We start from the raw sequence: 24210 nt of genomic DNA, 5'->3' as shown, positions 1-24210 counted from the left end.
CATAATGTAAAGGATGTTTCGTCAAAATGTATGATGTGCCCCTAAACAGTGAAACACCAAGCTGATTAAAACTGAAAGCTAACTTTTCGTCAAAACGTATGTTTTCACCCTAAACAGTGAAACAACAAGCTGATTAAAACTAAAAGCCATCTTTACATGTAATGAGCCAACACAGATGGTGTTAAAATTTGCAAAGAATATGTGACAAGATGAGAGTCAGAGGATATATTGGCAATGTAGGATCAGAAAATGCAATTTCAGGTGATGTAGTAAGCCTGACATCCTATCTTACATGCAAAAATTTCCAACCAGACTTCTTGAAACTCTATGTATAAAATTAACTTGAGTGGAATGAGGACACAGATGGAAATATTTCTACAATCCATTAGGCAGTGGGAGAACGGGTGATTCAAGCCCTGATTATTTTCAGGCTGGATTACGGGACTGGCCTCTATCTGGGCATGCCTAGTTATTTGCTGGACAGGCTTCAGCTTGTCCAGAATGCAGCAGCCCGTACCATCTTTGAGCTCCCTCGGAATGCGCATGTGTCCCACCTTCTGAGGAGCCTCCACTGACTCCCAGTAAGGAAAATAATAATCTTTTAGACTCTGCTCGTTACCCAGAGTCCTATATGAGTCAGGACCAGGATATTTCCACAGCATGATCTCATTTTATGCCCCACGAAGAAAATCTCAGTTCCTCCCACCTACTGCTAGCCAACATCCCTGTATTAAAAAGTCTAGATAAGGCTCTCTCCTGCCTTGGACCTTCCTTCTGGAACAAAATGTCCCTCCATCTGAGAAACATTGAATCTACTACACCTCTGTTCCGGAAAAAACTGAAAACTTGGTTCTATTCATGCCCGTAACCCTTCTTCCCCACTGCTACCCTTCAGCTTTTAGCGCCAGGACACTCCTTGGTGTAACAGGGTGCTCTATAAATACCCCCACGTAGACATAGACATAGCTGACATATCCAAAAAAGCATCACCAAGCAGCCTAGGCTAGTAGTAGGGTGGGATACCTTCACATCAACTTTGGCCGGAAAAGTGACAGGTCTGGCAGCAAACTCTGGCCTTAAATTTGACAGGTCTGGTTTTAAATTTGACAGGTCTGGCAGCAAACTCTGGCCTTAAATTTGACAGATCTGGCAGCAACTTGCTGGCCTTAAATTTGACAGGCCTTAAAAAATGACAGGGCCTGGTTGCAGACTGCTGGCCGCAAACACTCTGGTTTTAAAATGGGTTAGTCCCAAAAGTGACAGGTTTGGCTGCAAAACATGGGGTAATTGTGTATGTGTTTAAAAAAGTGCATAGAAAAAGTGTGTGCATGTAGTAGGGAAATGCCTGGGCATGTATAAAAATGGGGGGTTGCAGACAGTTGTTGGCTGAACAGCTGTGGAGCAGTCCTGAGTCCCCCAGCCCAGGGCCTGGGAGGAAGACTATGGCATGTAGGTGGCAAAGTGGTAAAGGGTCCTCACAAACCTGCCTATGGTAATTCTAAAAAAAATAGGTTAATACAAACCCCTTATAAAATAATAAACCACAGCAACCCCTGAGCTTTGAGATGCGCAAAAAAAGACAAGTGGCATGTAGAGCCAAAGCTTCCCATGAGACCCTGAAACAGGGTGCCAGCTGTTAGGATGTAATAAACACATCGCAAAACCCCTGGTCCCAAATTTGACAGGCCTGGCAGGAAAATTGACAGGATGGTCCCAAACTTGACATGCCTGGCAGGAAAATTGACAGGCTGGTCCCAAGCTTGACATTCCTGGCAGGAAAAACTCTGGCCTTTAAAAAAAAAAAAAAAATGACAGGTGATCAGGTTTAGGATTGGCGATGGATCCTGTTCCCGGGATCCCACCTTCCTAGTAGAATGACCAAACAGCTTTAAGACCTGAGCCCCATTATAAAAAAGTGACAAGAAGGTGTAGAGAGTTTTGCGAGGGCCACCCAAGCACTGGTGCAGAGCCCTACTGTTCCCGGGGTAGGCCTTGAGTTTGAGTTAACAGCTGTCAAAGTAATAAAATGTTGTACTGTTTATACTGTACAAGGATAGAAAAGGTTCCCACACAAAGACACCCATGACATTGTTCTAAACCCCCCAGCAGGCCATAAAGGGTGGTGGGGTCTTCTAATTAGCATATAGGGACAAGTATAAAAAGCCCCCTTAAGGATCACTGCCCAAACACCCATTCAAAAAACCATTGGGAGCGACTTGCGTGGATTGTTCTGCTGCAGCTTGAGGACTCCTGCACCAACAACCCATTCAAAAAAACCTTTGGGAGTGACTGGCCTGGATTGCTTTGCACCACCTTGTGGGTTCCTGCACCAGCACCTATTCAAAACCCTTGGGGAGCGACTTGCGTGGCTTGTTTTGGAGGACCAGAACCAACCCTTGGAACTTATCCCAGATTGACGCCGCCTGCGACCGTGTAAGGAAGGTAAATAATGGATGGCGCATTGGTGTATTAGGGTGTACATGCAGGTTTAACAAAGCTGTACTTTAAAAAAAAATGCTAAATAGTACTATGTGCAAAAAACACAGAATGTAGAACAATGTCATACATTCACCCCAGTACAAGGATCTGGGCCTAAATACATCGTTTTTTTGCACTCCACACCACCCTGGGTTAGACACTGGCTATATGCAAATCAGCTCTGACCCTGTGCCTCATGGGAACAGTCCAGTCCGAACTACCAAGCCATGTCTTTCCCAGACCGGAATCAAGCATCCAAGGACCGGTTTCTGGCTATCAGCCTTCATCAGCCTGGATAGCTTGACTCCAGTGGTGTGGAGAGCCTGGGACTCACGTCTGAGCATACCCGGCCCACTCGGGGTGAAACTGCAAAAAACACAGTTGATGGACAGAATGTAGAACAATGTCATACATTCACCCCAGTACAAGGATCTGGGCCTAAATCCATCGTTTTTTTGCACTCCACACCACCCTGGGTTAGACACTGGCTATAAAAATGCTAAATAATACTATGTGGCATGGTTTGTAAACAGCTAATCTTTAAGGCGCTGCGACATGTTTAATGTGAATAATGGTGACAATTACGTTTTTTTTAAAAAGACGTGAATTGTAATGTAAATGTATTTAAAGTGAATAAAGGCTTTGTTGATGCAGTGAGTTTAAAGCTATGTGTGTAGGCATTTAATGTTAATAGAGGCGGTGTTGTTGGGCTGGCGCAGAGTTTGCAGGGTCTGTATTTAAGGGGTATAATGTTGTAGGCCTTTGGAGGGTACCTGCAGAGGGAAACATGTATTTTACAGCACATAGAAACATTTTACCATGCTGTTATACATTTAGTGTCAATTATGTTAGAGGCTTTGAGGCGTTTTTACTACAGCTGTACCAGAGGGTCTTTAAATAATATAAAAGGCATACATATGAAAATAAATAATGCATTGTTGTACTCACCAAGCCGTTGTTATTTTCGTGTCAGAAGCATGGGTCTGTATCCATGGAGGAGATCCTGTAGGGGTTGAGAGTTGGAGGGGTTCCCACGAGCCCGCTTGCAGCTGCCGCTGCTCAGTGTTTTTGTGGGGCAGGCTCTGTGGGTCCCTGGGGGGCTCCGGTGTCCGTTGGCTAAGGGTGTCTTGAGTACAGCTTTTGAAGAAAAATGCCCCCGAGCCCGCTTGCACAAGGCGGTGCTCGGGGGTGTGAGGGTCCTGGTGTCCCTGGGGCTCCGGGCCCCGAATGCCGCGTTGTGCCTCTTTTTTTTTTTTAAATGCCCCAGAGACCGCTTGCACAGGGCTCTGCTCGGGGGTGTGAGGGTCCTGGTGTCCCTGGGGCTCCGGGCCCCGAATGCCGCGTTGTGCCTCTTTCTTATTTTAAATGCCCCCTGAGCCCGCTTGCACAAGGCGCTGCTCGGGGGGTGCTGTGGGGGTGGGTCCATGGGGCGCTGTGGCCAGTGTGCAGCGTTTTTAAATAAAAAAAAAACCGCCAAGCCCGCTTGCCGCGTGCACTGCTCGGGGGTGTTGTGGGGCGGGCTCTGTGTGTCTTATGGTCTCCGTGGCCTGAGATCCGTGTTGTGCCGCTTTTTTTTTTAATGCCCCTGAGCCCGCTTGCACAAGGCGCTGCTCGGGGGTGTGAGGGTCCTGGTGTCCCTGGGGCTCCGGGCCCCGAATGCCGCTTTGTGCCGCTTTTTTTTTTAAGTGCCCCTGAGCCCGCTTGCACAAGGCGCTGCTCGGGGGTGTGAGGGTCCTGGTGTCCCTGGGGCTCCGGGCCCGAGTGCCGAGTTTTGCCGCTTTTTTTTTTTTAAATGCCTCCAGCCTGCTTGCAGCTGGCGCTGCTCGGGGGTGTCTGGGGCTCGGCTCCGGAGCGGCCTTTGAAGATGCAGCCCACGTGGATCCCTGGGGCAGCGGAGGCATGGCGGCATGGAAGCTTCTCCTACGGGACTGCTGTGCAAGGTCCGCCCCTTCAGTGATGTCACCAGCTCATGACTGAAGGAGCGGGCTTTGCACAGCAGTCTCATGTGTGTGTGTGTGTGTGTGTGTGTGTGTGTGTGTGTGTGTGTGTGCGTGTGCGCGTGTGCATGTGCGCGCGCGCGTGTGTGTGTGTGTGGGTGCGCGCGCGTGTGCAGAGCGCTTCACAAGAGGAACAGTAATGATACATTAGGAGAAAATTACAAGTGCGCAAATTACAAAAGCAAACATTAAGTTACATGAGGCAAAAACTACAAGCGTGCAAATTACAAAAGCAAACGTTAAGTTGCATGAGGCAAAAATTACAAGGGTGCAAATTATAAAAGCAAACGTTAAGTTACATGAGGCAAAAGTCACAAATGTGAGCATGCAAAATACATACGGTAGCAAACGGTGCATTACAGGAGGAAAAAAGGGGCAGATGCACAAATTACAAAAGCAAAGGTGGCATTACATGAGGCAAAAGTGACAATTGTGAGCAAACAAAATACATGAGGTAGCAAGCCTGGCATTACATGAGGAAAAAGTGACGTGTGCATGTTACAAAAGCAAACGTTAAGTTACATGCAGAAAAAAGTGACGTGTGCAGGTTACAAGAGAAAACAAAGTACAGGTATAATACAGCAATAAATGGCTGACACTCAAGCCCAAGAACAGACGTTATTTAGGCAATGGTGACCCTTTGTGCAGGTATCAAAAGCATGCAAAATGTAAGAGGTAGCAAACAGTGTGTTACAAGAGAAAAGTGGCGTATACATGTTTACAAAAGAGTACAATGCACATATGTGCAGTGGTTACAGGCCAGAAGGGACATGTGTACCTAGAGTGATTTACCCGTAGGCATAGGATATGGCACAGGTTGTTTCTATGGATTTTTAAAATGTTTGCTAAGTGTAACAGGTTGTTGCACCCTCTTAACAGCCTTTAAATGCCTACAGGAATTGTTTGAAGTTGTAATACTTTGTTTAAGAAAGGCGTTTTTTAAAACCGGTGTTTTTATTTAATACAGATGCAAGACCCTGTAAAAGTAACCGTTACCAGTGTACCCCCGGCGCTGGACTCCCCTCTAATGACTAGCAACGCCGGAGAATTGACAGCCCCGCAGACAGGTATATATATATTTAGAGTTGTGTAGGTCTACGTAGTTTTGTACACCAATCTTTGAGAAGTTCTGTTTTTTCTAATGGAATTCTTCTGTATGTATGCTTTTACAGCTTATGATCTCGACCTACAACAAGTTTTTGAAGATCTTATGGTGTACATCGAGGCTCAAGGAGCTCTGAACAGTGTGCAAAACACTACAGTTCCGACATGTAAATAAAAAAGGCCGCTATTATTAAAACTGTCTAAGACGTTGGGTATTTGGGGGTAGGCCAAAGTCCTGACCCTGAGGGTGTATAGGGGGACTCCTCAGAAAAGATGGCTAATGTGGGGTATTATTTTTTTCTTCACAGGGGCCCCTACATTATGCACGGACTTCGTCGAGGTACAAGAGGCTGCTCAGTGTTCAAAAGAAAGACCCTTGAAGAGGAAAGCTTTAACGTGTAAAGAGGGACCCCCGACAAAGAAAGGATCTGCGAAAAGTACATCTAAAGAGGGACCTGCGCCAAAGAAAAGAGCTGGGAAAAGTACTTCTCTAGATGGACCGCCGTCAAAGAAAGGAGCTGCAAAAGACCTCTATCAGATGTGTTTTTTACAAAAGGGTGTGAGAAGTAGTAGAGGTGTTACAAACTCTCAAGCAGAGGGGTCCCGTGGCTTGTAGCAATGCCTACATAATAAGGTGGCTGTGTAGAACTTAGGATGGTGGTGATTGTACGTGTTGTTCTATGCTTTCTCTAATATATATATTTTTCTGTTTATATTCTAGAAGCGTCTCAGAAACATAATGCTGAAGAGAGGTCTGCGCAGCCATTAAGGGACATAACAGCAACCACCCAGAACGACAGAAATGGCGCAAAAGTCGTGAGTAGGCTTGTACGGCATGAGAAACTCTCAAAGTCCTACACACCATCCAACATGATGAACACGCCTCTACAGCAATCTATTCTGCACAGGGGTGGGGGCCGCATTGGCGGAGTGTTTACAAACAGATAACACAGGGCAGGGTCAGTGTAAAACCGGTACATTGGGTCTGAGCCCTCTCAGGATATCAAAAGGGAAATGTGTCTCAAGCATTGCAACCTTTAAGAAGAAACATAGGGACTCCGAGAACCTACCCTACCCTTTAAAGCGTGAAAAGACCAACAAGGTATTCACAGAGCGCCAACACCGAACCCTTAAACCTCAAGAAGATGGCTCAGGTGCTCGCTGCGGTCCAGGCACAGGCTTTAAGCCTTGAGAAGAAGAAGAAACCGAGGACCCCTGAGCCCCAATCTACCCCCTTAGACTTATCTGTAAAAAGGGATGCCAAGCCCTTGAATGAGGCCTATACACCCAAGAGCCCCAATGAGGTGGTAGTTGTACCGAAGGGTGTAGAAGAGATGGTGCCCCCGCAAACCCTTAAACCAACACGCCTCTCAAGAAAATATCTGAAGCTGAAACCGGGGGTCCCTAAGCTACAGATAGCAGAGCCCTTCAGCACCCCTATTACAACGCAGGATCCATCCTGTGTCCTGAAACAACAGACAGGTCCAAATAAAATAACGGTTCATGTAGAGGTGCACACCCCTGAGCAGACCCCAAAGCCGGCTATAAGTGTTAAGGACTCTCCTAGAGTCTCATAATGCTATAATACTCAGCCCCTAGAAGGGTCTTATATCATGAATACCGACGTTCTCAAGGAGCTGGGGGGCATGGTAGACAACTTAGGCACAACCCTAGAAACAGGGTCCATTGGGGCTTCGAACACAGGGGGGTTACAGAACCCTGGTAATCAGTCACCAAACCATAACATAGACATTTCATCTAGGACCCCTGATTACACCGACAGCTCCTCACAATCCTCATACCCTTTGTCCCCTAGTACCCCACCGGGAGCATACGATCCGACCAGCCCCGCGTCCAGCCCCGCGCCCATCTTATGCCCCACATCGCCCCCCGCAATATGTGGGGATAACAATACCCCCGTGGCCCAGTGGGTACATCCGCTTTTGCCATACAAAGTTTGCAATGATCCGCTCCTGTCCGCACCAGGGCGTTCACAGGGGGTCCCTATTTCTAGAACACTACCGGAACAGGTGTTAAAGAAAGGGGCTGAGGCTGTTAGAGGGAAACAGGGTCCCGAGGAGGCGTTACAGAATGGGGCTAAGGTTGTTAGCGGGAAAGAGGGTCCTGAGGAGTTACAACCATTTATAAGGCCGCGCAAGGTGGGCCCCCCTAAGCAGGTGCAAGACGCGTCTGTAAACACATATGCGGTATTTGCGGCTCATGTAAAAGAGATGGAGATGGCGGTTAGAAAACTAAAACGACAGGCGCAAGCCGCAAACTTAAAATGGGGCGTGGGGGTTCCCAAGACAATGCACACGAGGGAGGCCCATAAGAAGATCGTGCAAAGGGTTGGGGTGTGTAAAAAAGTGTTCATCCAGGCGTGTCAGGCAGCTGAGGCAGACATACATGGTATACAGCCGTGACTACGGCAGCCCCAACCTCTAAAGAGGCCCATGGCCGATGGTGCTCATAAGAGGCCCCCAAAATCAAATATAGCCGTGAGGTCCAGAGGTTACTGATAAAGTCTGCACGCTTCTTAAAACTGCTCAAGCATCGTCCAGCTGTTTCCCTACAATCCCTCAAACAAAACAACCCTGTTTCCCTAGAACCCCTCAAACAAGACACCCCTGTTTCCCTAGACCCCTTCAAACACGGTACCATAGCTTCAAGACCAACGCCTGAAACATATAAACCATCACTACACCCCCGACAATACATAGGGGCAGGAGCTAACATACCGAGGGTCGGCCATTTGAAGGGGGTAGGGGGTAGGGGGTCATGCTTTAAAACTCCAAACCCCTGAACATTCAGAAGGACCTTGGGTGGATCTGTAGCGGCGGCCTCCATGAACAAGACGTACCGACACAACCCCCCCCAGTTCAGATAGGCTGTGGCTTGGTGCCTAGAAAAGCCTGGGCCCGTAATAAAAAACAAAAGTGGGGTAATAGTGCAAAACAGCGCCGGCTTTTAATACGCAAGCTGAAGAAGGCCAGAATATGCGCTACCCGGATGTTTACAAGAGCACCAGGGACATTTCCCGAGCAGAACCCTCAAAATGACAACCCAAAGAACACCGCAGCAAGTCACACTCCTGATGATGAGGGTCCAGAGCCCTTGTTTTTAGAGAGTGTTAGAAGTTACAGTCGCAATGTACAGAGGTTTAGGGCCGTAGAACACTATGAGGAGTTTAGATTTGTTAACCTACACCATATAACATCATCCGATCATGGGGTTTGAGCTATACATCAGGCTGTGCAGGAGCTCATAGAAAGGTTGTTACGCGCTGTGGGCCCTAATGACTTTTTCCAACTCCGCTTCCAGGGGCAGGGTTTTGACAGTCCATTGTTCACCAGGCAGAAGGCCCGTGATGTGTTTGACGCTGTGCACTTTTTAGAAAACCTCTCAAGGCTTTTACAGAGTAAGGCTGAACTAGTTGCCTATGGCACCTTTAGAGTCGTAGCCCTCATTGTACGGGGGCGTGAAGGGGGTGTTTCCAGACCTTTAAAGAGCATACTATACAGTCAAATAATTGGGAAGAAACAAAGGTGGCTGCTCAACTTTAACAATGGCGCAGCCAATACATGTCTGGCGGCCAGCATCGTAGGGCTGTTGATGGATCGCAAGACCCCTGCCGCTGTCATCATGTCTAGAGCGGCTGAAGCCCACAAGGTTCTTGAAATACCTCCTGACCGCATGGTCGGCATTGGTGACATAGGTCTCTTTGAGAGCTATTTCGCAGTGACGGTGAAAGTTCTTTATCACAATGGCTCCTGGCAGTACTTTACAACAGGGGAATGTGTGAGAAGAACAAGTTACTTACCTTCAGAAACGCTTTTTCTGGTAGATACAGTATCTGCCTGTGGATTCCTCACCTTGTGAATATCCCCTTGCGTCAGCAACATTCGGAAATTCTTTTCGTAGCCTCGCGCCGACGTGGACTTGAACGTCATAGAGACACGGCATCGCACGCGACTCCGCTGACGTCACCGACACCTATAAAAGGCCCACACCGGCATGATGACATCAGTTCCGCCCTTTTTTCCGTGCCTTCGAGGCACACGGACGGACCAATGACAGTAGAAATTTACATAGTATACACTGTACAAGATAGTCAAGCAAATGTAAGCAAACATCTGAAACAACACATTTTCTTGACCATAAAATAAATACAATACAGATATTCTGGTATAGAAGAGTGGACAACAGGGAGGCGGGTGGGTCAGTGAGGAATCCACAGGCAGATACTGTATCTACCAGAAAAAGCGTTACCGAAGGTAAGTAACTTGTTCTTCTGATAGATACATCTGCCGTGTGGATTCCTCACCTTGTGAATAGAGTCCCACAGCAGTCCCCACTCCCGGAGGAGGGTGTCCACTCCGCTATACCAGGAACTCCTGGAGGACAGAGCGCGCAAAGTGGCCTTCCCTCCTCACCTCACTATCTAAGCAGTAATGCTTTGCAAAAGTGTGGAGGGAGGACCAAGTTGTGGCCTTACAAATATCCTCTACAGGAACACCTCTGGACAAAGCCAAGGTGGATGACTTAGCCCTCGTAGAATGAGCCCTTATACCCTCTGGAGGATCCTTACCAGCCAAAGAGTAGCAGATCTTTATAAAGAGGATGATCCATCTTGAAATAGTTCTTTTATGAACCGCTCTTTCTTTTTTGCAGCCAGCAAAACCAACGAAGAGCTGGTCATCCACACGACAGTCTTTAGATCTGTCCAGGTAAAAGCTCACCGCCCTCCTAGGGTCCAGACGGTGTAACCTCTCCTCCTCCTTGGAAGGGTGTGGGGGAGGATAAAAGGTAGGGAGGGTAATAGATTGACCAAGGTGGAAAGGAGTCACCACCTTAGGGAGAAAAGCAGCCCTGGTCCTAAGAACCATTCGATCAGCATGAATGGTCAAGAAAGGGGGCTTGGAACTAAGAGCTTGAAGCTCACTTACCCTCCTTGCCGAGGTAATGGCAACCAGGAAGACTGTTTTAAAAGTCAAAAGCCTCATAGGAAACTTGTGTAAGGGCTCAAAGTGAGCACCCATGAAGTATGTTAAAACAAGATTTAAGTCCCATTGAGGCACAATAAAGGGAGTAGGAGGGAATTTATTAACGAGACCCTTCAAAAAACTTAAAACCACAGGAGATTTGAAAAGAGACGGCTGGTCCGGCAAACATAGAAATGCGGACAAAGCCGAGAGATAACCCTTGACTGTGGCAACATCAAGTCCTTGCTGTGCCAAAAAGAGAGCAAACTGGAGAACATCAGATAACTGGGCTTTCAAAGGGTCAACAGATTTCTCTCCACACCAGGCGACAAATCTAGACCATCTATATGAATAGATGGACTTAGTGGAGTCACGTCTAGCCGAAAGAATGACATCCACCACATCTCGTGGGAGAGAAAAGGAATTCAGGTTTCCCCGTTCAATCTCCAGGCATGAAGGTGTAATGACTGGAGGTGGGGGTGTAGAACCTGCCCATCCATCTGAGAGAGGAGGTCTGCCCTGTAAGGGAGACGGAGCGGCGGGTGAGAGGAGAGGTGGAGAAGATCTGCATACCACCCCCTTCTTGGCCAGTCTGGGGTGACCAACATGACTTGGGCCCGGTCTTGGCGAATCTTCCTCAGAACCCGAGGAATCAAAGGTATGGGAGGAAAAGCGTAAAGGAGTTGTCTTCCCCAACCCAACTGAAACGTGTCCCCCAACGCTCCTTGCATCGGATACTGGAGACTGCAGTATGACAGGCAGTGAGCATTCTCGCGAGTGGCGAACAGGTCCACCTGAGGAGTCCCCCACGTCCGAAAGACGTGACGAACCACCTCCGGGTGAAGCCTCCACTCGTGGCCGGCCGAGAACTGCCGACTGAGACTGTCTGCACGCACGTTCAGAACTCCGGCCAGATGATTCGCCATCAGATAAATCTGATGGTCCTGAACCCAGGACCAGAGACGCAGAGCCTCTCTGCAGAGACACTGCAACCCCACTCCTCCCTGCTTGTTGATGTACCACATCGCGGTCGTGTTGTCCGTCAGGACTTGGATCGACCGACCGCGAAGGGAAGGGAGGAAGGCCTTGAGCGCCAAACGTATCCCCCGCAATTCTAGAAGGTTGATATGAAGCAACCTTTCCTCTGGAGACCAAAGACCCTTGACCTCCAGATCCCCCAGATGAGCACCCCACCCTAGAGTGGATGCATCCGTTATTACTGTGGCCACCGGAGGAGGCAGCTGAAAAGGCTTCCCCTGAGACAGGTTGCCTTCCACGCCCCACCAAGACAGATCCGCCACAGCTTCTCTGGAGATCTGACTCCCTGAGATCTCCTTTGTTTTGATACCACTGCCTGCGGAGGCACCACTGGAGCGCCCTCATGTGCCAGCGTGCATGGTTGACCAACAGAATGCAGGAAGCCATCAGACCGAGCAGACAAAAGACCTTCAGGACTGGAACAACCGCTCCATTGCAAAATAAAGGAATCGTTTCCTGTATGTCGCGAATCCTTTGAGGAGGAGGGAATGCACGACATACCGTTGTGTCCAGTACAGCACCTATGAACAGGATGCGCTGGGAGGGCACCAGGTGAGACTTGGGTACATTTATCGAAAAACCCAACCTGTACAACAACTGGGTTGTCTCCTGCAGATGTTGGAGCACTCTCTCGGACGACTCTGCTTTGATCAGCCAGTCGTCCAAATAGGGGAATACCGGAATCCCCGACCTTCTGAGATGCGCTGCCACCACCGCCATCACCTTGGTAAAGACTCGAGGCGCAGTAGTAAGTCCAAACGGAAGGACCGCAAACTGATAAAGTTGCGATCCCACCGTATAACGGAGATACTTCCTGTGCGACTTCAGGATTGGGATGTGAAAGTACGCATCCTGCAAGTCGAGCGACACCATCCAGTCTTCTTCTAGCAGCGCTTGTAGAACCTGAGCAAGGGTGAGCATCTTGAATTTCTCTTGTTTCAGATAGAGATTCAAGATCCTGAGATCCAGGATTGGACGAAGTCTGCCATCCTTCTGGGGAATCAAAAAATACCGGGAGTAGCATCCCTGACCCCTTTCCTGCTCTGGGACCACCTCTATCGCACCCTTTCTTAATAGAGTGTACACTTCCTCCTGAAGAAGCAACAGATGTCCTCCGTGCAAAAACCTTGGCAAGGAGGGTAATTGGGAGGAAATTCCCGAAAGGGAAGGGCATACCCAGTTTCTACAAGATTGAGAACCCAAAGATCTGATGTTACCGATTCCCAATCCTGTAGAAAATGGGTAAGCCGACCCCCCACCGGACCCACATGATCCTGAATGGCGGATCTAGGGCTGCTTTTCTGTGGCTGGGGGGTTGGAGGAGGTGGAGGAGGAAGAGGCTTGACGGCCACGAGGACGCGCTCTTTGCTTTCCCATGTAAGATCTGTACATGGAATTTCGCTGCATCTGCTGTTGTTGTTGCTGCTGCTGACCTTGTCGGTAATTCCGAAAGGAAGAGCGACCAAAACCTCTGAATCTCCTGTTGGTCGAAGAACCTCTGATCTGGAGACCTAAAAATTTAGCAGTTGCCCTACTGTCTTTAAATCTCTCCAGGGCCGTATCAGCTTTCTTCCCAAAGAGACCAGATCCATCAAACGGCAGATCCAGCAAAGTCGCCTGAACACCCTGCCGGGGTATCTCACAGGGGAATACCAGGACGGGTTCCCTAAGCAGGCGCTTAGATACCGTGTCGGTGATTTGCGCTATATAAATACATGTACATTTACATTTTACATCCGCCGAAAAGTCTGAGGATTTTAGCCAAGCTGATCTTCTAGTGGCTACAGCAGTGCCTATTATACATGCCACCGAGTCCGCAGTGTCCAGACCACTCTGTATCACTTGGCGAGCCGCTGCCTGTGCATCCGAAATTACCTCCTCAAAATCCTTCCTGTTGGCATCAGGGATCTTAGGAGCTAAAGTACGCATAGTATCCATTAGGACATGCACATACCTCCCCATCAGACAAGTGGCGTTAGTCGACTTCAACGCCATTCTTGCAGAGGAGAAGGTCTTTTTAGCCACCTGATCCTGTTTCTTTGCCTCTTTTTCACAGGGGACCTGGGGAAAAGCACTCACATTCTTTTTTGAACAGGCTGCTTGAATGACTAGACTCTCTGGTGATGGATGAGACGTCAAAAAAGCAGGGTCTTCAGGCGCAACCCTGTACCTTCTTGCCACACTCTTAGATACAGCAGGAGCTGACAGTGGTTTTTTCCACACCTCCAAAATGGGTTCCGTTAAGGCATCATTAAACAGAAGCAATAGTTCACAGAACTAGGTGAAAGCAAAACCTCTGTGAGAAGATTGGATTTAAACTCCACCGTTGGCAAAGTCAATTGAAGAAGATCCGCAGCCTTCCTCATTACCATATGATAAGGCTGGACGTCCTTAGAAGGTGTATCAGAGCCTGATGGCAACTCCCACTCCGGAGAGAAATCCAGGCTACCAGCGTCAGCCAGTTCATCAAAACAATCCTCCTCCAATTCACCTTCCTCCACATCAGGATGAGACTCCATATACCTTCGCTTTTCCAAAAGGCGTTGAGCTTCCCTTCTGGACCTCTCCTTAACACGCCTCGCAGCCGGATCCACCAACGGCTCCGACGGAGCCGGGATCGACGTCGGTATCGAATCCGAGGGCCCAGCGGGAAGCTCTCGAGGTCGATCTGGAGCGGGCGACGCCGGTTCCGGCGTCGACGACCTCGGCGGAGCCGGGTATTGCCATGGCGGCGTCGGAGCCGGCATATAGGGCATAAATGGAGCAGGAGGGTAGGAGTGAGGGACTCCTAGATTGAAAGTCAGAGGACCCATGGGACCCAAAGGTGCACCAGAGGGGTACCACGCCCTTGAAAAGACGCCATACATAGCGTTCAAAAACGCCGATGGGTCCTGGCCTGGGGTTGGAAAGGGAGGCTGCAAACCCTCAGGCTGGTCTTGTGGAGGGTTCGGATTCGGCTCTTCGGCAGGCACAGAATCCACATCCACCTGAACCTCTTCCTCATCACGGGCCGGGGACGGCGCCGGAGACGGATTCTAAGCCGGAGTCGGCGACTGTGCCCGCGACTCCGAAGGCGAGGCCTCACCTTCAGGATCTGAGACATCCAGCGTAACCACCTTAGAACGTACCTTCTTCAGTGACCTCGACCTCAAGCCCGACTCCTTACCGGAACGACGTCGGGACTCATGCCTCCTCTTCTTATGCTTCCTCTTGGACTTCGAAGCATGGTCTGAAGCTGACCTCGAAGACGACTCCTCTCGAGATTCAGATCTTGACATCGACCTCGACCTCGCCCTTCGAGAAAGAGACCTCGAAGATTTTCCTTTTCCAGCCTTCAGCTTCGCTACTAGGAGTTTGGTCTCTCTTTCCCTCAGGGCCTTCGGGTTCATCTTCCGACAAGACGAACATCCATCCACATCGTGATCAGAGCTCAAACACCAAATGCAGTCCTCGTGCGGGTCAGTAATGGACATCATTTTCCCGCACTCCCTGCAGGGCTTAAAGCCGGTCTTCTTTGTCGACATCGTCGAAGAGACAGGAAACAAAGAAGCAGAAAGTGGCCACAAAAAGGCAACAAAGTACCAGTTGGCTACTCAGATTCCCGAAACCGTTAGCATTGACGACGCGGAAAAAAGGGAACTGATGTCATCACGCCGGCGTGGGCCTATTATAGGCGTCGGTGACGTCAGCGGAGTCGCGTGCGATGCCGTGTCTCTATGACGTCCAAGTCCACGTCGCGCGAGGCAGCGAAAAAATATTCCGAATGTTGCTGACGCAAGGGGATATTCACAAGGTGAGGAATCCACACGGCAGATGTATCTATCAGAAACAAGACCGTATATGTCCGTCACAACGAAAATAATTTTTACTGAATTTTGAACCTTAAAGGTTTTCTGGGGGTCAAGTATGTGTGCGCCCACTGTGACCATATATACAACATTAAAACATACCACCAGTGTGAAATGCATTGTCAGAGGTGTCAGAGGGACGGGTGCATAGAAGACGCTACCCTGAAGGTGCGGTGCGGCACGTGTAGGATGTTTTGTCGCTCGCAAGATTGCTTGAACATACACGAGAAATCTTTTAACTGCATCCCTAAAAAGGATTGCAGCGAGTGTGGTCGATATGTGGCAACGGATCACAAGTGTAAAGGCATGATATGTCCCCGTTGCCATGTGTCTTTCACGGCCGGCACCAGTCACCAGTATTATATGGTTAAAGGTCTCCCCCAGACCAAGACCGAAGACTATATAGTGTTTGATATAGAGTGCACACAAGAGACAGGGGTACATCAGCCTAACTATATTTACGCACACCATCTAACTTCCGACGATAGTTGGGAGTTTGAAGGCCGAACGTGTGTTGGTGATTTCCTCAGCACTTTCATTCAAACCAAATTCCAAGGGTATACAATGCTCGCCCACAACTCGAAAGCCTACGACTCCTTCTTTATTCTGCAAAACATGATTTGTGAAAAGATACAGGTAGAACTCATAACCCAGGGTTCTAATCTGATGCTGATGACGGTATGCCCTTTGCAAATACGTTTCATAGACACCCTGAATTTCCTACCCATGAAATTGAGCAAGCTGCCAAAGGCCTTTGGGTTCCCAGGGTGTAAAGGTTATTTTCCACACTTTTTTAACACCTAGGCTAACCAGAATTATGTTGGGCCCATGCCGCCTCCTGACAGCTACGGGGTTGAATACATGATGCCTGATGAGAAAGTGAGCTTTCTACAATGGTACTCTGAAAACCGTGAAAAGGAGTTTCACTTTCAAACAGAGTTGAAAGCTTATTGTCAGGCTGATGTAATGATCCTGCGGCAGGCTTGTAACCTCTTCAGAGATGTTGTGGTGTCTATTACTAAAGAAGTCACAGCCTTGAAATCCAAAACCCCTGAAATGCTAAAAACGGTCGAATACATAGACCCTTTTCAAAGTGTCACTCTGGCCTCCATGTGTATGTCCATCTACAAGCACATGTTTTTGAGGCCAGAAACTATCGCTCTAGTACCGCCAGACCTCTATAACGGTAAACAGAAACGTTATTCAACCCCATCTATCCAATGGCTCATGCACGTCTCTGAGAAGGAAGACATACAGATTCAACATGCCTTACAGGGTGGTGAATACCGCCTTGGCCCCTACTACCTGGACGGGTACTCTGTAATTAAGGGCGTGCCGACGGCCTTTGAATTCAACGGCTGTTTTTACAATGGCTGTCCCAAGTGTTACAAACCCCACGTGTATAACAAAATGCTGGGGGCCACATTTGAACACTTATACAGACGTACTCTGACAAAGACCCAGTATGTTGAAAAGCAGTGCTATGCTATGAGAGTTCTTTGGGAGCACGAGTGGCTAGACATGTTAAAAACCGACACAGGCCTCTGCTCTTTTCTTAAGACTCGTGATTTACCCACACCTCTGGAGCCCCGAGATGCCTTAGGCAGCTGCTGAGGGTGAGAAAATACACTACTATGATTTCACCAGTCTGCACCCTTTTGTGCACAAAATGAAGTTGTACCCATTGGGTAACCCCACCATCATCTATAGAGATTTTAAGCCCCTATCCGAATACTTTGGGCTTGTCAAATGTGAAATCTATCCTCCTAACCAGCTTTACTTTCCGGTGTTACCATGCAGAGTCGATGGTAAGCTGATGTTCCCCCTCTGTCGAACATGTGCGATGTTTAAAGAGGTTGACGTTTGCAGACACACCGAAGACCAAAGGATGCTCACAGGGACCTGGTGTAGCATCGAGGTACAAGCTGCCTTAGAGAAAGGGTACAGGCTCTGTAGAGTACACGAAGTGTGGCATTTTGAGAACACTAAAACACAACTCTTTGCCCCCTACATTAATTTGTTTCTCAGAGACAAACAGGAGGCCTCAGGGTATCCAGAATGGTGTACTAGTCAGGATGCAAAACAGAAGTACATCGCTGACTACTACGCTCACGAGGGTATCCGTTTACGCCCCCATCTGATAGAGGTCAATCCTGCACGCCGCCAGTTAGCCAAACTCTGTCTCAACTCTTTATGGGGAAGATTTGCACAGCGCACAAACCTTCCAAATACTACCTTAATCACAGATCCCGATGAACTGTTCAAGTACCTGTTTGCCCCGTGCTACGAGGTGTCCAGCTGCGAGTTTATCGATGACGATACCGCTGCTTTGTGTTGGAAATACACCCAAGAGTACCCCACCACGAGTAACAACATAAACATTTTCATAGCCTGCTTCACGACAGCCCACGCTCGTCTAGAGCTTTACGGGGTTATGGATAAGCTCCAGGATCGTTGCTTGTATCATGATACAGATTATGTGATTTTTCTGAGCAGACCAGGTGATGAAGACCCTCCTCTAGGGGATTATCTGGGTAATCTGACCAGCGAGCTAGATAAGGATGAGTATATATTAGAATATACAGCCTCCGGGCCTAAAACATACAGTTACCGTACAAACAAGAACAAGGTGTGTATGAAGGTCAAAGGGATAACATTAAATGTCAGCAACACCCAAAAAAATCAATTTTGACAGTTTGAAGAATCTGGTGCATGAATACGCTACAACAGACGATTCTGAGAATGCTAAAACCATAGTTGTGAACCAGCCCTGCATAGTCAGATCCAAAAAGAAGTGGGAAATCACAACTCAGCCCCTACATAAAACATTGGGAGTTGTTTTTGATAAAAGGGTCCTGACCGCTGACTATAAAACCCTGCCTTATGGTAATTAGGCCCATTAGAGAGACAGCCGCCCCATCATGGACACTAGGTTACAACATCCGTTCTCCTGCGTGCTAGCAGGTCCCTCAAACTGCGGTAAAAGCTACTTCATAAAAAAGCTATTAGAAAATGCCGACTCTGCTTTATCAAAAACCCCTAACAACATTGTGTGGCTTTATTCATGCTGGCAGCCTCTTTATACAGACTGGGCCCGCAGGTTCCCCCATATCAAATTTATAGAGGGTATACCGGATAACCTCAACGATGATGAGCTACTGCCCCGACCCTTGTAAATATGATAATTGTTGATGACCTGATGCGTGAAGGTGGTGATCATCCTGAGTTAGAGAGGGCTTTTACTCAATATTCCCATCATCGCAATCTAAGCATCTGCTACATTGTGCAGAACTTGTTTTACAAGGACAAGTACAGTCGGTCTAGAGCTCTCAACGCTTCATACCTTGTTTTATTTAAAAACCCTCGTGACAAACAACAAATAGCTGTCATAGCTAAACAGATGTACCCCGGAAACACACACTTCTTCATGGAGGCCTTTAACGACGCTACATCAAAACCCCATGGGTACCTGTTGGTAGACTTAAATAATGAAACTCTATAAGACTTTAGACTGAGGGCTGATATTTTTCCACCTTAACTACCCGTAGTTTACACCCCAAAACCCAAGACCAGGACCTATAAAAAGCCGTGCGATTGTTAGACAATTTGAAGGACCCCCTACTGGTATCGCCTACAGGTTCTGAGGGGCGTAGGCTATCCCCTAAATGGGCTACTCCTGCACCGGCGGTGCCAGCTCGAAAAAAGACAGTGCCTAAATCACCCCTCGTGTGGATTACTCCTTGATGTTTCTAAAGACTTTTTGAATAATTGTGTGTGGTTTTTATTCTAAGGTTTCTGCAATAACGTTTTGTCAACTATTGCCCAACCTACCTACCTGTTTGTAATAAACACCTGTTATAACTTTTCAAACCGTCTCAGTCGTCTTTAAAAAAACATTTTATGGTGCATGTATATTGAAATACAGAGTCTGAATGCATGTTTTTAAAAATATAATGTCTTTATTTTACAAGTTCAACATTAAGCATTCATCTGTTATAAACCCTTACAGTTTTGACAAGGTACATATTCTGTTTTCACAGGTCTGACCGATGCCCTTGTGTTTTCCTTTACATATTTCGCAACTATACGGTCATTGTTAACAAGATCCCCCGAATATAGATTTAAGAAATTTCTAAACGAAACACCCTGTGACATTTTACTGATAAAATAAATACAATGTTCCCCGCATGTGATGGCCATGGAATCCTGCACCCTTAGCTTGTTATACTCCACCACAGCTGCAGCTTTTTTTTACAAACTTGAATATAGGAGGTGTATAGAGTCTGTGCTCAGGGAACTCTGCAGTGCTGTCAAACACTGTAACCTTGTCACCAGCTATAAACAAGGCAGCCCAGTGTGTCCCACCCCGGTCATGAGGGTCTGTGTTAAAGACTAGGGTGCGAGGTCTTTCTACCCCTATTTCGGTTGGTAACCCATCGCTAGGGAAAACCCCCAAAAAGTATTTCCTAGCGTATTTATGTCTGCTTAAGAAGTCACGTATCTGCAAAGTATCCATTTCACAAATGTTTTAAAGATAGTCAAACAAAATCTGTCGTGCGTGGTTGATCTGAATGATGCTGTTGAATACAGAGAATACGACCATGTTCACATTAGCTACCAGTGGATCTGCGAATCGTATTTTAGCTTTTAGATTCCCGTTTTTGACCTTTGTAGCAGTGATCGCCATTTTCCATGTCTGGTGTCAGGTCGAATGCGAACAGCGTGTATCCGCGTCCATAGCCTTCTCTTGACACTGCTACCCCACAGTCCCTTTGATGCTTCCCTGTTAACGAAACCAGTCCCTGATATTCTCTGATGTAATGACCGGCTGTAAAACCGCGTGTGTAGGGTTTTGCAGGAATCACGTTGCCCTCGTGGACCAACGCTGCGTAGTTGATGTTGTAGTGCTTAACCCCTTCAGCGCTAATGACAAGGGTAACTCGTCATGGACTTTCCATTGATTTCAATGGAAAGTCAATGGAAGCTCATCAGGTGCCTTAGCAGCCAAGTGGTTAAAATTGAAGGGGTTTGAGGCATAGGTGCCGCTGAAAGCTGTATTGTCCACAAAACCGATGATGATGAGCTTTGGTAGTTGCCCCAGAAATAAATTCTGCTGCTGTTTTAAGCGGGTCTCTGCAGGGATGCTGAATACCTTCAGAGCTACTCTTTCCACAGCGTGCTTGGCGTTGGATATTTGCAAAGCTTCGGCGTGCCCTAACCTGACGCTCGGGGACACTTTCACTCTCTTTACAAACAGGCTCGCGGACAGTGTGTTCAGCTTGTACTGTTCCGCATCCCCGTTGATGAGGCAGAATGAGTCCTTGTTGCGATTGAGTTTGATCTTAAGATCAATTCCATTGATGAGCAGTTTATCTTGGAAGAAGAGGTCCGAATGTATGCGCCCCAGGAGGTCAAAGGTACGGCTGGCTGCAGCATGCCCCGCTCTTTTTATAAAACCCTTATTGGCGCCATCCAGAGCTGTGATTTCAAAATGCCCATGTGTATCCCTGTGAAAGAGACCCGCTGAAAGTTGTGTGTCAAGGGCGTCACTACTGTAATTTAGAATACTCTCGATGTAGGCTCTGTAGGCGTACATATTATCGTTCTGTGTGATGAGTTGGTCACCCAGGGTGATGTCCATTTGATTAAACATGGTAGCTAGAGGGTAAGCGATCGTTGCCACTTTAGCGTCATCTTCAATATTGGTCCCATCCGCTTTTCCAATCTTACACATAAGATGTAACAGAGTGTTGTTGAGATCCAAATACATATCCGTGGACCCCGACACAAAAAACTCTATAGGTGCCAAAGGTGTCAATGCTGCTAAAGGTGACGTCTCCATGAAGAAGCTGTTTTCGATGCTTGTCTGTGTGGGTTTTAGAGTAAACAAGTCCAACTCTGATTTGGCGCACTCTCCAGATCCACAATGTACGAAGGCCATGGCGCTGTTTACGAGGCTTTTAAAAAATATTTACTTTAGAACTGCTTCGCTTCTTCGTAGCTCTCTTCCGTCTTGGAGCTCTTCTTTTCTGAGGGCGTTTTGAAGCTGTCCTCCTTTTTTTATAGGGGGCTGGGCGACCCCGGCGTCTGGAAACACGCCGTTTCCTTTTGACACTCGCGCGTGGCTTATACATCAAACCAGCTCCTTCTTGAGGCTGCTTGTTCATGTGTTCTGCAAACGTCGATGTAACAGACCCAACCACCTCCTGTGCAATGTTTGTGGCAGCCGCCTTAACATGAGGCTTTGCAATTTCATAGCCTCTTCTCAGGAAAGGCATTGCTCTTCTAAACAGACTCCTAAAGAATCCTCCTAATCCAGCACCGTACATAACAGGTGAACCTTGGAAGTACGGTGGGCCTCCATAACCGGCTTGGCTTCTATATTAGTCCCTGTACATAGAAGGATCTCCGTAGGTTTTCATAACCACCATGATGGCTGCTTAATACCCTCTGTCGTGTCTAGGCCTTAAATGAAGCTTACCAATAACTTTCCCGTATTTAAAGGCCACCGGCTCCGACTGATCATCGTAGATCATAATTGAAATAGTGTCAAAATGGTTTTTAGAAACTGCGACGTAGTCAGGTTTGTTAAATTGTATGTTGACCATCGCATTATTATACCCCTGTACATGAACCCATCTTAACAACGGCGAGTAACTATCACCAATCCTCTGAGACTCTACAATATCACTATACACCAAGAGCGTGTAGAACCCCCATTAATATCGGGGCACGTGTGATCTTGTTCCACAGGGCTTTTCACATGTTGTACTGTCCCTAAAACCCTTCTTAATTTACCGGAGCAGTTAAACAAGGTGTTGCGATTTATGGATTTAAGAAACACCTTCCTTCTTACGTTATCTAGCACCAGATGAATATTCGGATGTGGTTCTATGGCAGCTATGGATTTGTTGATGGCTTCGACAACGTTTGAAACGTTTGGGTAGTAGCCATGAGGGAAGGATGCGCGTATGTCCATGGGGTCCTGTTCCCACTTGATGTGAAACTTGGTTTCGGCCGCGGTAAAGGTATTCCATGTTCTAGGGTATTGGATTTCTGTTAGGGCAACCTCCCAGTCTCCTTTCAGGTCCACAGGCTTAGCCAGTTTGATGGTGTAATTGGAAATCTGATTGCTGGGGAACATGTCCTTAGAAGCGTTTGATGGTAAGGTTATATAAAAGGGCGTTGTCTCCATCTTATCAACTGTTTTAGCTCACACACCCTTCAGGAAGCTGGCCAACACCCAACTGTTAAATTTCTCCAGCCATACGCGCCATTTGACATAGGCCTGTCTCTTAGCACCGCTACCTTTCCTTTTCAGAACCTTTTCAACCCTATACACACGGTTCGGATCATTGGGCACCTTTTGTAACTCTTCCTTGTAAAAGGACCCCGACACCGTTTCCCCATCGTAGTCCTTTAACCTGTAAATATACAGCCCTTCCTTAAGCTCCACACTTTCCACTATAAATATTTCATCACTGAAAGTCTGTTGATAACCCTTCGTGAAGACTCCTTTCAATTTTGAAATCCTTACGTGATCACCTTTTTTAAAAACTGGCTTCTTCACCTTTGTACCGAAATTACGGTCATACACATTTCTCCAAACAGTTAACGAATTATTAGGTGTTACCTCTTCGGGTGCCATTTTGAGGGTCCTATGATAACTTGCATTATATACAGCTAAGAAAGCCTGTAGAACATCGACGTATCTGTATGTGCTGTTGGCCGTAAAATACCGCCACATCTTAGACTTTAAAGTTCTGTTAAACCGTTCCTCAACCGCTGCTTTTACCTCTGTGTGTGTTACAAAATGTTGAACATTGTGCTGCTTTAATAATTTCTGAAATGACTTGTTTAAGAATTCTTTTCCGCCGTCTGTTTGTAGTTTTTGAGGAATACGCCCCTTAGCGAAGATGGTTTTAAAAGCGGTTGTGACGCTAGCCCCACTTTTATAGCGTAGCACCTCTGCGTAGGCGTACTTGGACAACACATCTATGACTGTTAATATATAACAGGTGCCGTCGTTATGTTTTGTTATATCTTGAAGGCTGATGATGTCCGCTTGCCACTGATAATCTATACAAGCATTAACGATTGTAGGACGCCTTTTAAAGCGTCTTCTGGCAGGTTTATGTAGTGAATACGCCTCCTCTCCTGATAACCACGTCTTCACAGCTTCTCTGCTTACCGACTCCTTTTCATCCACAGCTCTTCTATACAGAGAGGCAACGCTTCCAAAGCTACCAACTCCTCTTGTATCATAATAAAGTTTTCTTAACAGGCCCCCCGACATGTTAGAAGTCGTTACAGTACATGAAATGAATGACGCTTGTTTTGTTTAAGAACATTTTATTAAAAAAAATAATGAATATTACCAAATCACAGACAAAGGGGTTTCATATCTTTTCCCAGTATGCATAGTAAGTACGGTTTAACACATATACGGCTTTTAGGTTGTAACATTCTACTACTTTACTTTAAATACACGCTATCCCGTAACAATGCATCAGAACTTATCTATTATAAAACAACCTTTGTGGTGCCATGGCCATTACTTTTCTGTTTTGTAGATACAGATTACACATGCGTCTTTCTGAGTCTTTCTGCCATCTTTCTGTCACAACACCCACAGGAGCATGGTATACTTCTTAGTTTTGTGCAGGGATCGTCGGCATAGCGTATCTCCTTGAGCCACCAAGATCTTTTAGCATGTTCGGGTGGACATATTTATTTTCATCGCACAGACCATGCACAACCCTT

At 47.2% G+C, this 24210-nt stretch overlaps 1 protein-coding gene across 2 annotated transcripts in view; it reads right to left on the bottom strand.

Annotated features, from left to right (window-relative positions):
• Window positions 1–24210, bottom strand: part of CEP126 (centrosomal protein 126) — a 430075-nt gene that overhangs the window by 214514 nt on the left and 191351 nt on the right. The window lies entirely within an intron of this gene.

This window comes from Lissotriton helveticus, chromosome 8, assembly GCF_964261635.1.
Source record: "Lissotriton helveticus chromosome 8, aLisHel1.1, whole genome shotgun sequence".
In the NCBI taxonomy this organism is placed as follows: domain Eukaryota; kingdom Metazoa; phylum Chordata; class Amphibia; order Caudata; family Salamandridae; genus Lissotriton; species Lissotriton helveticus.
Note: the sequence above shows the minus strand (reverse complement) of the source record. Positions and strands in the feature narration are given on the sequence as shown.